This window comes from Taudactylus pleione, unplaced genomic scaffold (genome assembly GCF_031769625.1).
Source record: "Taudactylus pleione unplaced genomic scaffold, aTauple2 ptg000053l, whole genome shotgun sequence".
Classification (NCBI taxonomy): Eukaryota; Metazoa; Chordata; class Amphibia; order Anura; family Myobatrachidae; genus Taudactylus; species Taudactylus pleione.
In genome coordinates this window covers 35188257-35204425 of record NW_028284455.1, presented here as the reverse complement: position 1 = coordinate 35204425, position 16169 = coordinate 35188257, and the positions used below count along the sequence as shown (strand labels likewise).

Below are 16169 nucleotides of genomic sequence, written 5' to 3'. Positions count from 1 at the left end.
GAGAAAAGCATACATTCTCCTTCAACTGTGTGTCCAGTATGTTTTCTCTCATTTAAAAATCCTACAATTTATTAATCTTGGACCTCATTATATCTGCATGCAGTAATTGCACAGTCAACTGTTAGTTACATTCTTTAAATAATTATATTAATGTAAAAAAAAATATGAATGTAAATAATCTGTGCAGTCTCAAGTCTTCCAATTACATACTCCTTATATCAGAGTGGTGGGGGTGTGTTCTACATTCTAGAATACTGTCACATGAAAGCAAGTTTGACCAGATACTTTCATCCAACATATCAATCAGTCTGTAATCTCCATGAGACAGCTGATAAACAGATCACTCTAGTCATAGAATTTTTCAAAAACCCAGGAGGGATCATCTGAGGAATGTACAAATTACAGTATGCTCATACCGATATGAATAGTATGAAGTACAGTAAAACTTTTATTAGATATTACAAATGTACAGTGTAATCAAGGTGGCTTATCACATTAAAAATGTGTATTCATAATAATATCATAACCAATGCCACTGGCCACTGCCAGGACTTCTGAGACTGATGCATATCACTCAGGCATTTTAATAATATACAGCTGGTCTTAAAGAGCAACGTCATTTGAGGTCTAGTTGCGTAGTAAAGAAAATATATAGAAATTGAATATATAGTATATATGGGTCAAATGTAATAGATCTCAATTCAGCTAATTGGACACAGGATTTAAAAAGACAATCTTTCTAAAGGCAAAATTACCTTTTCCATATCGGGCCTTTTACATTTGGCCCAATAAGTCACATCCCCTTGGGAATTGTAATAATATTACAAACAAAGTAAAAAAAAATTCTATGCAATTCAAAAATAAGCTTTCTCGTTTCACTCTGTAAATATTTGCGGGTAAATATGAGCAAATTAAACAATTTCACCAACATTATTTTATTGAATATGAAATGTTGAATGTTGAAATAACACTTTTTAAGGCATATGTTGCTTCCTTATTTGCCACTGGGTCAAAACACTTTCAGCAGCTATTTTCTAAAATGTGTCTAATGCCTGTGAAAACCAGTACTTTTTGCCTTTTAGCTACTGTACTGTCTGCTCCCTTATCTCTGCCCTCCCCAAGTTCCACCCTTCCCTCTGTAAGAAAGCCAGCATTCCAGCAGGCATGAAATTCTTGAAAGAGGCAACGGACTCTTACTAAGGCAGACGGTTTTCTTTACTTAGCTGATCACAGAACAGGAGCTTTTAGCTCAAATCAAAATGTTACCCAAAGGTAAATCCCCCAGCACTGATGGCTTCAGTGCAGAGTATTATAAAATCATGGTCCCTCACCTTGTCCCATATCTCTCTTTATTTAATTCTATGTTAAATGGTAACAACTCTCAACCTCATTTCAATTTGGCTCGGATAATAATTGTGCCTAAACCGCGTAAGGACCACTCCTTGGTACTATTGTACCGGATCCTATATAGTTGTTAAACCAAGACTTGCAATTATTTTGTAAACTAATAGCACAACGTTTATAAAACTCCTACCCTGCCTACTTCACCCTCTCAGGCAGGATAAGACCAAAGACGTACTTCAGTACATAATATTCGAATCTTAGTGGTGGCTCTCATACAATCCCATCTACAGAAAACCAAACATGACATATGTATAGTTTGTGAGTCCTCCATATGCAGCACATTGGCCCTGACTTTGTACACTAGCTTCAGATGCTTTAATTGTCAACTAATGGCCTTTCTCAAAATCAATGAAAGGAACACAAACGCTTTTCATCTATATAGTGACATAAGGCAATGGTAACCTCTCTCTACTCTGCTTTTTTATCTTGCTCTTGACCCACTTATTAGAAACTTTGTTAAAGATCCAGCCTGGCAGGGTAACCCTATTGCAGATAACAATATAAAGGTATCAGCTTTTGCAGACAACTTGTTATTATATCTCCACAACCCCTCAAATTCACTTCCCTCACTGCTCATCACATTAACTGATTCCCACTCTATCTCTGGCTTTCTTGTCAACACTACTAAAACTGAGGCTTTGGCGTTCCATGGGGAGGCAATGATAGGCTGGGGTTCCTCTTTTTCTTTTAAATGAGCAGTCTCTGCTATTACTTACAAAATATTGGTTTTATAGTATGTCGGTACATCCGTCATAGCTATACTCCATAAATTTCCCTCCCCACATCCATCAAATGCAATTGGACTTCAAAAGATCGAGCTCATCTCCCTCTCTCATACCTTAGTCAATGCCATTTACTTGAGATAGTTTGCCCTGCCTCTTATACCCTATCCAAATATTGGCATTCTTACTATGCCAGGATGATCTTAAGCTTCATAACAAGGCAGTTGATAAATGTATACGAGATAATAAACACCCCTGTGTCTTTCTTCAAATTACAACCACTGAACTTGGTTAACCATCCTTATTTCAAGGATTATGCTTTAGCTGCCGATTACAGATATGCCATGGATTGGATAGGAGGTGGTGATAACTTTTGGAATTTTGGTGTTGAACAATCTGAGAACTCATTAATTGCCAAAACATGCTATGCCTGGATACTTTCTTGGAAATGTCTTGGTTTGAGCACAACACACTTTAATCTTTTTAACCATTCATCCACAATCCAGAATTTCAAGGTGGAAATGCTTCCTCACTGTTTTATTCTTGGCATTTAGATCATACTTGTTGGTTCCCTTTCTCTCACTTCCAACTTTAAAACAAATATATCTATTTCCTTATTTTCTTATTTCCAGGTTAATAGTTATGTGAAGAAAGTGGTCTCACATTTGTTTCAAGTGGAAAAACATGCCAGTTTGATAGGGTATTGTGTAGTCAGCCATGATTGAGGTCATATTCTACCTCTTTACTTATATACATACAAGACGACGCCCAGCCTTAAATATTCAGCTGGTATGGATACTTGGCACTCTAGGTGTATTTGATAGATATTATAGCGGCATGCATGCAGTTGAACAAATTATTAATCTCTGGCATTTTGGAACAAATTGCTGATCATCATTTACTCCCATACATTACCAGATTTTCATTCCAACCAATCAACTAGTTTGATGGTTGGATGGAAGTTGGTCTAATGTGTGGCCAGCTTTACTGTCAAGGCGACTATATGACATTAAATGAGTTTAACCTCCCCGTATCACTTGGAAACACTTACTAGAGGGTCTCCAACTTTTTGAAACATGGGGGGTTATATTAATTCATTTATATGTTTCTTGTTCTTCTAAATCTGCAGATATTACTGACATGTACAGTATTTTCCATGTGCTTTTCATTGATAATTGGGTTATTATTGTATACTTATGTTTATGTTCTCCCTTGTCAAATATTTTGTATACAGATGTGTTCATACACATCTATCCTCTGTGTACTTTAAGTCACGTGAGCATCGTGTGACTCGGTAGTGCAGAGCGTCTTTTCGTGCGATCTTTTCCCTTCAGATGCGTTTAATTCGCACAGCGATGCGAATGGGACGACACAAGCAGCTTTGGGTTATTATTGTATACTTATGTTATGCTCTCCCTTGTCATGGCATGGCGCGACTAGGGCTGTTTAACGCGCAAGGAGACTAGATGTATGTGGACACATCTGTATGCCGTGCTTCTGTTTATATGTGTGAGATGCTTTTACTTATCTTCTATTGTCTGTATAATAAGTATACTTTTGTTGAACCTTTCTATAAATAAATATTTAAACTGTGTCTACCCTGCTGTATGACTTGTTTTTAACAGTGGTAAAATAAGTCACATAAAAAGCATACATGTGTTAACATAGATGAGTAGGTAGCGTACTTATGCAAGTAAATATAACAATAATGTTGCAATGATACCTTTGAAGGTAGTCTACATTAAAAATCATTGATTTCAAAACTTTAATGCTAGACCATATCTTTTGGAGAATTACAATTGAAGCTTAAATCATCTCACATTTAGGGAATGATTCAATTCTTTTATCAGGCGCCTTAACTGATGGCACCCAATGGAGCAATTCAATTGTTGCTCTGTTTGGGCGCCTGTGCCGTGTGTGCCACCGACAGCATTAGGTTTAGCCACGCAAAGCGGCTAATTCCATCTAGAGTACTGCTTTGGATGCCTAAAGTGCCAACTTCTCGCTCATTTCTGCCGACCACCTCAGTAACAAAGTAATTGCTCCGTCGGGCACGCCCGGATAAAAGAACTGAATCACCTCCATTTGAGTTCTAAAATATTCAACAGCCAACATATTTTTCTCATTATGTTGCAGCAGATTCGGAATTTGACATAGATTAATATAGAATTCACAAAATATGCACAATCAAAGTTTTTTCAAAACTTACATTTTGAAATATTCATATACCTTGTAAATACAAATTCAAATGCAATACATTCTTCCAAAGTCCGCAATAGTTCAATGAGTTTACCAATGTATTACATTTATGGTTTTCCTCTTTATTTTGTAAATATAAGAACTCTTTGTGTGGTGAGGTCCATAAGAATTTTCACAGTACAGCAGGGTACATGAACATTACAAAGGCATCAAATATCTGTCAGAGCTCAGCAGGGCCGTAACTAGGGGTGTGCAAGTGGTGCCGCCGCACAGAGCTCTGTGAGCGGCACTGTCGCTGCTTTACAACACCTGCATGTGGCTTGCAGGGTACCCAGACGGCACCTTGCAGCCATTAGCGCTACTGCAGAGCTGCCCTAAGTGTCCAAGGGACACCCAGGCAAGGCACCTTGCAGCCTGTGGAGCTGCCTGAAGCATTCTCAGGGCACTCCGGGCAATGCTCTACTTACCAGAGACGGTGGCGGAGCTGGCATCCTCGTCCCCTATGTGTAACACTATGAAGTCATGTGTTTAGGGTGCCAGGGCGGCACAGTTAAAGCCCTGTTATACCACTGGAGCACTATGGGAAGAAGGTAAACTGGTGGAGGCATAGTCCTGCTAGGAAACCTTGGATTCTGGTATCCATGTAGATGTTACAGCTAGTGATAAACACTGAACCTGAGCTTCCTTTCATGCAGCGGAGGCACTAGGACCCCTCCCTTGCCCTGACAGAGGAGGGGTCAAGGCACATCTGAGCCAGCCCAGCGGGAACCCGATATCCCGGTGGCCCAATCCGCCACTGTACGAGGTGGTTCTACACAATATTAGGCAGGTGGTTTTAATTAGAGATGAGCGGATTCGGATTAGTTTGGGTTTTCCCGCCAAGTTCAGATTTTTCCCGCCAAAAATCGGGTCTCAGAAAGAGGCAAAACTTCATCTTTCATGGACAAACATCATTATTCCTGGACTTTTTTTTTGGCGGGAAAAATCCGAACTTGGCGTGAAAATCCGAACTAATCTGAACCCGCTCATCTCTAGTTTTAATGTTATGGCTGATGGGTGTGTGTATTAGTAAAGGGTCACCTCTATCCACTGTCCACCGTTACTGATCATCTGCTCTGAGGTCAGCACACTGCCACACCAGCGTGATCACTATGAGATGCTGAATGAAGCAGAACTGCTGACCATCAGCACAGACATGACTTCTAAGGAATGGTTCAGAGAGAAAACAGGGTAAGACCCCCCGCCCCCGGTATATACATGTTTACCAGTGACATACGGGGAGGTCAGTGGCTGGGAAGGCACACATGGAGATGGGTCTGAGTGCTGGGAGCCTGTCTGTTTCCATTGATTCTCCTACCTGCATCATTGTGTCTTCTCTTGCTGCTACTGACTCAGCTCCGATCTCTAAACACTTCAGGGCACTTCCTGGTCACATGACACATCAAAGGTGTCCATCAGTGCTCAAGACACGTCCCTCATACTCATGCCTCTATTAGCTCTCTTTCTGTGCAGCTTACTGCCTGTGGTGTGGCCCTACCCCCAGCTCTGCAAGCATTGTCTGATCATACAGAAGTGGAGAAGTGAGGCTGAACTGTTGCTGCTTCAGGGAGCTCCACAAAGCTGGTGAGTGTAAATTAAAAAAATTATTACAATAAACAAAGATGTTTACAAGTTATATCTTCTTTGTATTATTCTAATAATTTTTATATCAAATCAGGAGTATGGCAGTCCATGAATCTTCACTAACATGAAACCCACTGTCACATTGTTATTTTTAGACACTTCGATCCCCATTAGTAGTTGTGATCCTATAGTGTGAACAATAGAAAACACTGACAATTGGTATTAATGTTAATATATTGCTGCAATATTATATAATGTTTTCAATACGTGTACACATTTTTTTTGCAAGTGATATACTGTACATAATTCTTAATAATTGGCTAAGGCTACCCCCCTCCCCGCTGGCAGCTCTCACTGCCAAGACAAAGACTGGACAGGCCAGGAAATGAGAACCCTTTAGCGCCATCACAGGTAAGTATTACAGCAGCCTCTGGGCGTGAGTGGGGCTGAGATTACCCAACATATGCTGGGTCCATATTACTAGTAGGTTAGATAATAAAAGTTGTTTTAGTTCAGAGGAAAACATTTCTTAAGTTTATGCCTATTTGTAGTTGGATGTTATTACAGACTAGCCTACTTTTATGGAAGTCTGGGAATGCCACCCGAGATTTGGTAGCCTCCTGGACATTCTGGGAGTGTAGGCAAGTATGCCCAAGAGCATACTTGGCCCAATGGCGGATACCCACTGGCGATAAAAATAATGCTTTTAATTGTCTCTTACTCGCAAAGCATTCAAACATTTATGGGACGGAACATAATGATAACCACTTCCTTACAGCAGCATCTTTGGGACACTGCCTGCTCAATTCACTTTCTGGTTAAATACTGCATTGTGCCTGGCATTTTCTTAATGACAGTGGGTAACTAGACGGATCATTTTTCCTTATAAGGGCAACATACTGGCTTATTAAACTAAATTCAACTCAATCACTCATTAAAGTACCCTAAAGACTAGAGGATCTCTACCCTGCCCACTATTATACTACGATATTTACAAACGTGCACATTACAGTCATGCACACTATTTCTAAGCAGCTGTTTAGCAGCTGTGACTTATAAGGTTTCTGGCTGGACACATCATTTCCCTTCTGTAAGGAGTAATATAAATACTGAAACAACTCACTTTATCAACCGTCAATCTGCAATCATTAAAGCACTGCGCTTGTGTGTCTAGGCAGAGATGTGGACCACACATCAGCATTTGCTAGAAGCCCCATGGTGCATGTTAAAAGGCTGTATGTAGCGGAATTCATTAAAACATGCAGCTTAGTACAATGGTAAATAATGTATTTTATTACTGGCAGATTTACAATGCGGGAAGACATTTGTACTGTTACAGGCTATGCATTCTATTAAGGCAATCGGTATGCAATGCCAGATGAAATACTGCCGAAATGAAATAAAAACTCCCCCCTTAGCTGCTAAATATTATTTAAGAGTAATATTAAGTAAGAGTACTTTTGAACTCACTGAGTTCAAAAGTAACCTGTCTGATCTAAGTAGACATAAAAAGTGCTATTGGCACAAGAAATCTTTGCCATACATTAATCAGTATTACGTTACCTTTTAATTTGTGACATGACACAAACAAATGACATACAATAACATAAGACATAAGGAAGAGATAGCCCTGACCAATGAACTTGCATGCTAGGGGAACATATGATACCAAAGGTAGTGGCATAATAGTGCGGGTTGGTTGGATAGTGTGGGTGGCTATTGCGCAGCATTATTGGCCTCTAATATTAAATAATACATTTGTCAGTGGCAGCTGGTATTTCTATGCAGCTGCAGTTGGAGTGGTTCAGTTAGAACAAGGAGACACATGGAACATGAATCATACCTTCAAACAATCCCCAGACATAACAAATATCATAGAGATCAGGAAACCTCCAGCAGTTTGTCGCTGGCACTATTTGCAAAATTAAGTCAATAGTTCAATCTACTGAAAAAATTGCTTAACCTGTCAGGTGATACCCGGGATCACTTAAAGTCTGATAGTCATAGCTGCTGGTAGCTGCTTCTCCACACTCCCAGCAGATACAGATACTGATGTACTGTAGGTGTGCAGGTGACACGCTATAGGATCAGCCACATACTGTAGTTCTGCAAAGGTCTTAAAGGGACGTTCACATGACCACTGATATCAGATAGCTGCCAATTTGAAAACTGATAAGCCTATTTAAAGGGACTCTCAGCACAGATGTGTGCCAGAGTATTAGGCTCACTACCTGTTCTCTAGTGTTCCTGGTTTCTGGTATCCAGTCGGTCTGTATCCTAATTAAAGTTAAACAGCGAAATGCGTGTCAGTGTCTCAGCTATCTGCCTGCTGTCTCATTCAAATGTTGTGTTGTGTGATCTGATTATAACTGTCAAATCCATGTATAGAACACTCATCGTGCATTGACTTTTATTGTACAGCACGGGTTTAAGTTTCAAGTCATATGATTATGGCACATTATTTTAGTGCCATAATCATTAACTATTTTTTTTACTTGCTAAGCATAGCACAGTTAACCTGCAGTCAATTTTTTAGAACTGCATGGCAAATCAGCTTTTATCTATATATAGTCAGTCCTGTGCTGGTAATTTACAGCGGATTTGATATACAGTAATTTAGTCTAGTGCTCTGTACCCACAAACTGTCTGTGTCCTTGTAAATCATAGCAAGTCAAGCCAGAAGTATAATATCTTGAAGCTGCACGGCAACTTGAGTACTGTACACAAAAGTTAGTCTTCATGCTGATAATTTCTACAGGGTGTCGAAGCTGGATAATTGGCTGAGACAAGATCAGCTTAAAATAAGATCGAAACGACGCCATCTTGCGAATGGCCGCAAGACTCCATTTTGGAAATGAGATAGGCAAGACGCCATTTTGAGAATGGCCGCTCAGCGCCATTTTAGCTAAACTCACACTTAAGTACATATTACGATGCTATTATTAGCATCAGGCGATCACATCTTTTACCATACCTCATACACACATTAATACACACAGTTGCGCTGTTAACATGTTGCATATTAGCGAATGCATAAGACCCAGTATGAAAACACTACTCATTAGCCTAGTGCGCACGCATCTGCCCGAAGTTAACTAGTGTCTTTTCCCATATCCCTAATACTTACATAATGCACACTCACACAAAAAGTTCCATAGCTTTAAAGTATAAGATCCAAGTTTTATACATTTATTACAAATACTGTGAAATAAAGACTATTTTGGTATCTAAGGTTTAATACGTGATAAGTAAGCCGTGTTTGGTATTATACCGATCTGCACTTCCTCAACAGCTTTCCGCTATCATCGGTGAGAAGATCGCAACATGTATTTGCAACTTATGGACGGTAGAGACTTAAAGCACCAGAATGTACATTGTAAAACCAACAGCCTAGATTTGCATGAGGCGGGAAACGGAGGCAACAAGCTGTTAGAGGCTGTTCTGTGTCCATTTGAATCAACCTGTTAAATGCCCTGTAACAAACGCACCACGATTGGGAACCAATGGGATCAGCAACAAACTTCTCTATTGTGTTGTCTGTTTCTGTAAGGGTATAAATGTGTGGGTTGTGACCCCAGTCTGGAGTCTTCTTGCTGATTGCTGTTTGACGGAGGTTTCTTGCTGATGCCGGTATCTGGTCCAGAGCACGTGCGTATGTATAACTGTACCTTGGGTCTGTATAATTTCTTTGCGCTAAATTGTCTTTAGATCACAGTGTGTAACTTACTGTACTTTACTTGAATAATACTTTGTGCTTTGGAAACACATATTCAAGGTCTAAAGTCTTTATTTTACTGTATGACTGCATACGCAAATAGCGTAAATTTTAGAGGTTTATAGGCAGGTTTTAGAAGGTATAGGTAGGTGCGTATAGAGGTTGAAATCCAGTATCCATAAGGGTTTACTACACTGCAATTTATTTTTGTGTTGTATCCCTATGTTTGTTAATTACAGCAAGATCAGCTGCAAGGGTTTTCATTCTGTACAGTATACATATAAAGTCAGTCCCTGTGCTGGTAATATATAATGGGTCCAGTCTGCAAAGAAGTACATTTATCAAAGCAGAGACCTTAAGTAATATATTGAGATGTTATTAAACAGTTAGAATCGGGATGTAGTTTAAATCACGGCTGTCAGGATACGGGCACTCACAATGGCGGTGCCGGAATCCCGACACCAGTAATAATCCCGGCGCCAGCCTCTGACCACCGGCATCCCAACGGTAAGTAGTGGGGTTACGGGGAGGGTTAGGGGTTAGGCACTAGGGGGAGGTTTAGGCACTAGCGGGGGAGGGTTAGGTTTAGGGTGCGGTGGGGTTAGGTTTAGGCTGCAGGGGGGAGGGTTAGGTTTAGGCTGAGGGGGGAGGGTTAGGTTTAGGGGTAGGGTTAGGATACATTCTGACCGGTGTCAGAATCACAATCGGTATGAGTCACTGCCGAGACCTAAGCCCGGTGGAGGAAATACCGATGCCGGAAGACCGGCAGCTGAAGATCCCGACGAGGAAGGTAAGTAGTCTATTGCTAACCTTCTCCCTCCCCTTACCCTAACCCTCCCTTAGGGGTGCCTAACCATAACCTCCCCCCTAGTGTCTAACCCTAACCTCCCCCCAGGGGTGTCTAAACCTAACCCCCCCTCCCCGCACCCTAAACCTAACCCTCTTGGGGGGGCTAAACCTAACCTTCCCCTGGTGGTGCCTGACCCTAACCCCCCCTTCTCCTAGCCTAAATTTAACCCTCCCGACCAAGTGCCTAATCCTAAATCTCCCCGGGAGCCCCTAATGCTAACCCTTCCCCCAACGCGGCTAAGTGCTTCCGACGCCTGGTTTACCTGCAATCGGCATCAGGATTTCGGTGTGGGGCTGATGGTAGGCATCAGTATTTCGATGCCTATCAATAGTCCCATGTCATGATTTCACAGTCAGGAAGCCGGCGGTCGGCATTTCAACTGCCGGCTTCCTAACTACATCCCGTCGGTATCATAACCCTGTTGGGATCTCAGCATCAGGATTCTGACAGCCATGATCCCAGGAGCTGGCATGCTGTACCCAACTCTTAGAATCCTCTAAGGAAAATGAATGTTCATGACATTTAATAATAACTGTACATTGGAAAGTGAGATTTGAAGAACTGATGTATAATCCTTAGAATCCTACTATCTGACAATTCACTATCATTACTCACAGCCTTGCCAAGCATAGTGGGCTGAATATGTTGGAATGCTGCTACATGTTAAGCAAATCATGTTACAGGACAGATAGATTATACTTTTACAAGGTGTGGCTATTAAATAACAAGACTGTACTGGTATAAAGTAAACCATACTGCCTGAGTTAAAAGGGAGTGGGGGAACTTTGACCTTGGACTATCCCAAAAGGGGTTTGCAAGATTCACCTCTCTAGCACAGATTGTTTGCTGTCACACAGCGTTCAATGAAGTTGTGTTTTTCCTGTGCGTCGTAAAAATGCTTTGCTCAGTAAAGCAACGTGTTAACTTAAAATTTTTAGTTAAATTAAAGAAAACGCCCACTGAATATTTTCGTATGCTAACAGAGGCGTACGGGGCGGATTGTATGTCATGTGCACGTGTGTTTGAGTGGCGCAAAAGATTTAGTGATGGTCGTGAGGATGTCAAAGATGATGAACGTCCTGGAAGGCCTTGCTCATCAAAAACAAATGAAAATGTGGAAAAGAAAATTGTGCAAAATAACCATCGACTCAGTATCCGAATGATGAAATAACATTACTACAAAAATGTTCTAGCAACTTTGTTGGAAAAGAATCAGCAGAAAGAGGCTAGAGTTGTGGAAACATGGTTTCATCCCCCATCAAGACAACGCACCAGCCCACACAACGCTCTCTATGAAGCAGTTTTTGGCTGAGAAACAGATTGCAGTGCTAGAACACCCTCCATACTCGCCAGATCTAGCACCAAGTAACTTTTTTATTTCCCTAAAGTCAAATCTGTACTCAAGGGAAACCATTTTGCATCAGTTACTGAGGTAAAGAAGAAAACGATGGAGCTGTTGAGATTGCTGACAGATAATAAGATACAGCACAGCTTTGACCAATGGAAAATAAGAATGCAGCAGTGTGTGGATGCAGAAGGTGAATACATAGCAGGGAAACAAATTTAAAATGTACTTAATATAATTAAACATAAACTATAGCATCAGTCTCGTTATTTAATAGCCCCACCTCATATAACCCATAGCATGAGCATTTCCTATAGTCATAATGGAGAGAACTTGTTCTCACAGAAACAGAAACCCTATTAAGTATATGATCTATCCATTAACTTCACTCAATAAGGAGCTTCCATGTAACATGAATGAATTCTATAATGGACATACAGTAGGGCGGGATTCAGCAAAGGGAGAATTCAGATCAAACCCCGAAAATGCGACCTAATTTCTCATATGTACCAAGCCTCGGAATACAAGGCATTGCTGGGCTTGGATACGGTGGGTAACACCATTTTAAGATGACGTTAACCTATAGAAGCCTATGGGATTCTATTCGGGGAGTGGTGTGAGAGAGATCCAATCGGATCCTTCCCGGCACCCCACGCATTGCGTGCTTCCTTCTGTTCATGCACAGAAAGACGCTAGAGGGACTTCTGGGTCATAGACCCGGAAGTCCCTCATTCACAAAAGACCGCTCTTACCGAGAGAGCAGTCTTTTGCACATTCTTTCATGCATAATAAACACCGGCATGCATGCAAACAGCGGTGGGAGGCATCGTATCCTGAATGCGATGCTTCATGCATCCCGCCCATAGAGCGAAGCATTTAATATAAGGTGATAACTGTGTATGACTTTTATCCACACAGATAAATACTCATTATAATGGATTAATATTTTGGGAATGGGATCCGATCAAGATGCCTGCGGATGGGATGCCGGACATCAGGATACGGACGCCGGAATCCTGACGCCAGCATCTTGAAGGGATCAAGATAGCGACGTCGGCATCCCGATGCTGGCATCCCGAAGGTAAGTATGCGTGTTAGGCTTAAGGGGCACATCCACTAGATGATCTACTCCCTGTCCAATCTCTAAACGATTTTCCCTTGAAATTTTTTCTTTCAGTCTGAACGATTTGCAAACGATCTTTAATAGATCAAGTGAAATTGACCTGCATGTTCGGTCGACTGACGAGACGATCAAACGACCAGCGGGAGAGTGCATCGTTAATCGTTAACGACCAAACACTACACGATTTATAAAAGATTTTTAAACGATTGAACGATAACGACGTCGTTATCGTTCAATCGCCTGCCAAAATCGTGTAGTGGATGCCCCCCTTTTGGCCGGGGATGGTGGTATTAGGTTTAGGGACCTCCTGGGGGAGAGGTTAGGGTTAGGCACTGACCAGGGAGGATTAGGGATAGGGGGCCTGATTCAGAGCCGCTCGTAAGCGGCCGCTCGTTCGCTCCGAGCGATGTTCGCACAACTGTGCATGCGTATGGGTTGTAATGCGCATGCGCCAACCAGTCATTGCGTTTGGAAATCGAGCGCTCGCAAAATAGCGAGTGCCTGCTAATTTGAGTGACAGGATGAGGCGTTTGTGGGTGGTAACAAGTGCTTGAAAACGGGGAGTGGTGATCCAAACGCAGGCGTGCCAAACGGTCAAAACTCGCGTTTTAAGGGTGTGCATAATTAACAAAGCAGCGTCATCGACCACGTCACTTGGTTGTCTCTTAGCCTGAACTGTCCGCATGATTGCGGTAGGATAAACCTACCACAAGCACTGCGAGCAGTTCAGATGCCTTTCGCTGTACCTGATTAATCTAATAAATAGCGGAGATGACGTATGATGCGAGCGGCCAGGGGGCGTCTTTACAAAATAAGCTCGCTCAGACATAGAGGTGTCAACAGACCGCAAAGAGCGATCGCTCAATTTAACTAGCCGGCCCCTTTTTCTGACCGAGGGAGCGCAAATAGCGTCCGGCTCTGAATCAGGCCCTGGGTGCGGGGAGGGGGGTTTATTGTTAGGCACCACCAGGGGGAAGGTTAGGGTTAGGCACCGTCCGGGGAGGATTAGGTTTAGGGTGCAGGAAGGGGGGGTTAGGTTTAGGCATCACCGGGGGGAGTTTAGGATTAGGCACCACTGGGGGGAGGTTAGGGTTAGGCACCACGGGGGGAGGGTTAGGGGGAGAGAGGGGGAGGGTTAGGTTACTTATCTGCCCGTCAGGATCTTAACCATCGGGATGCCGCTGTCTGTCTTCTGACCATCGGCATCCCGTCCGACGTTATATAATACTGATTACTTGGGAGTTGCTGTGAATGAAATGTCAATTGCTAACAGCTTGCACAACTGACACACAGTTACAATTTGCCATGAATTAACACTTGGATATACTATCTAATAGCAACATAAGCAGTCTGAATTTGAATCTCCATATATGATGAGAGTATGATGAATATGATGAGAATGGGATCTTAACATTTAGAAATATATGACATATGAATACTTGTGTCCTCATTTGGAAATATATGGTTTAATTGTCATATTATTGCCTATATACAGTATATACAGGCTAAGAGAATTTACCTTTATGTCAAAAGATGATTATTCATTATCCTCAAATAACATTGGACCAATTGGAGTATACAAAACCCTTAGCACGCCCATGCCATCTCCTCTTTTTGTGATCACTTTAGGCCACCAACCAATCTCTGCCCTAAAACAGCCATGGATCACAGACCCAGTCTCAAGTCATGAGGAGACCGGCGGCTGCCTATGTTAATCCCGACGCCGGAACGCCGAGGATGCCAGCCCGAACAAAGGAAAGTCCGGGGCGCCCTTAGCATTGGCCGCAGGGGGGAGGGTTTATATTAGGGAGTCTAGCGGGGTTAGCGTTAGGTTTGGGGGGGATTAGGGGTAGGCACCCTAAGGAGGGAGGGTTAGGCACTACCGGGGGGGGGAGGTTAGGTTTAGGCACCCATGGGGGGGAGGTTAGGGTTAGACACCACTAAGGGAGGGTTAGGGGGGGGGACATGGGAGGGTTAGTATACTTACCTACCCCAATCGGGATCTCCTCACGTCAGGCATCCGCTGTCAGGATTTGAACCGCCGGCATTTCAATCCCATTCCATGAAAAAGATGTTACTAACAATGTTACTTTGTGAAATACAGTCAGGTGCATAAATATTGGGACATTGACAGAATTTTCATATTTTGGCCTCTATTCACCACCACAATGGCTTTGAAATGAAACAAACAAGATGTGCTTTAACTGCAGACTTTCAGATATAATTTGAGGGTAATTACATCCAAATCAGGTGAACGGTGTAGGAATTACAACGGTTTCTATATGTGCCTCCCACTTTTTAAGGGGCCAGAAGTAATGGGACAAACTAAACAATCCTAAATCTAACTTTCACTTTTTAATACTTTGTTGCAAATCCTTTGCATGCAATTACAGCCTGAAGTCTGGAACGCATAGACATCACCAGACGCTGGGTTTCATCCCTGGTGATGCTCTGCCAGGCCTCTACTGCAAATGTCTTCAGTTCCTGCTTGTTCTTGGGGCATTTTCCCTTCAGTTTTGTCTTCATCAAATGAAATGCATGCTCAATCGGATTCAGGTCAAGGGATTGACTTGGCCATTGCATAACATTCCACTTTTTAGCCTTACAAAACTCTTTGGTTGCTTTTGCAGTATGCTTCAGGTCATTGTCCATCTGCACTGTGAAGCGCCGTCCAATGAGTTCTGAAGCATTTGACTGAATATGAGCATATAATATTGCCCATTCTGACGCTTTTGTCAGCAGTAACATCATCAATAAATACAAGGGAACCAGTTCCATTGGCAGCCATACATGCCCACGCCATGACACTACCACCACCATGCTTCACTGATGAGGTGGTATGTTTTGGGTCATGAACAGTTCCTTTCCTTCTTCATACTCTTCTCTTCCCATCACTTTGGTACAAGTTGATCCTTGTCTCATCTGTCCATAGGATGTTGTTCCAGAACTGTAATGGCTTTTTTAGATGTTGTTTGGCAAACTCTAATCTGGTCTTCCTGTTATTGTGGCTCACCAATGAACCCTCTATATTCACTCTTGTGAAGTCTTCTCTTGATTGTTGACTTTGACACATATACACCTACCTCCTGGAGAGGGTTCTTGATTTGGCCAACTGTTGTGAAGGGGTTTTTCTTCACCAGGGAAATAATTCTTCTGTCATCCACCACAGTTGTTTTCCATGGTCTTCC

The 16169-nt window shown here is 42.1% G+C and overlaps 1 protein-coding gene across 1 annotated transcript in view; it reads right to left on the bottom strand.

Annotated features, from left to right (window-relative positions):
* LOC148535363 (collagen alpha-4(VI) chain-like) overlaps positions 1 to 16169 on the bottom strand; it is a 423891-nt gene that overhangs the window by 283873 nt on the left and 123849 nt on the right. The gene's annotated exons all lie outside the window — the stretch shown is intronic.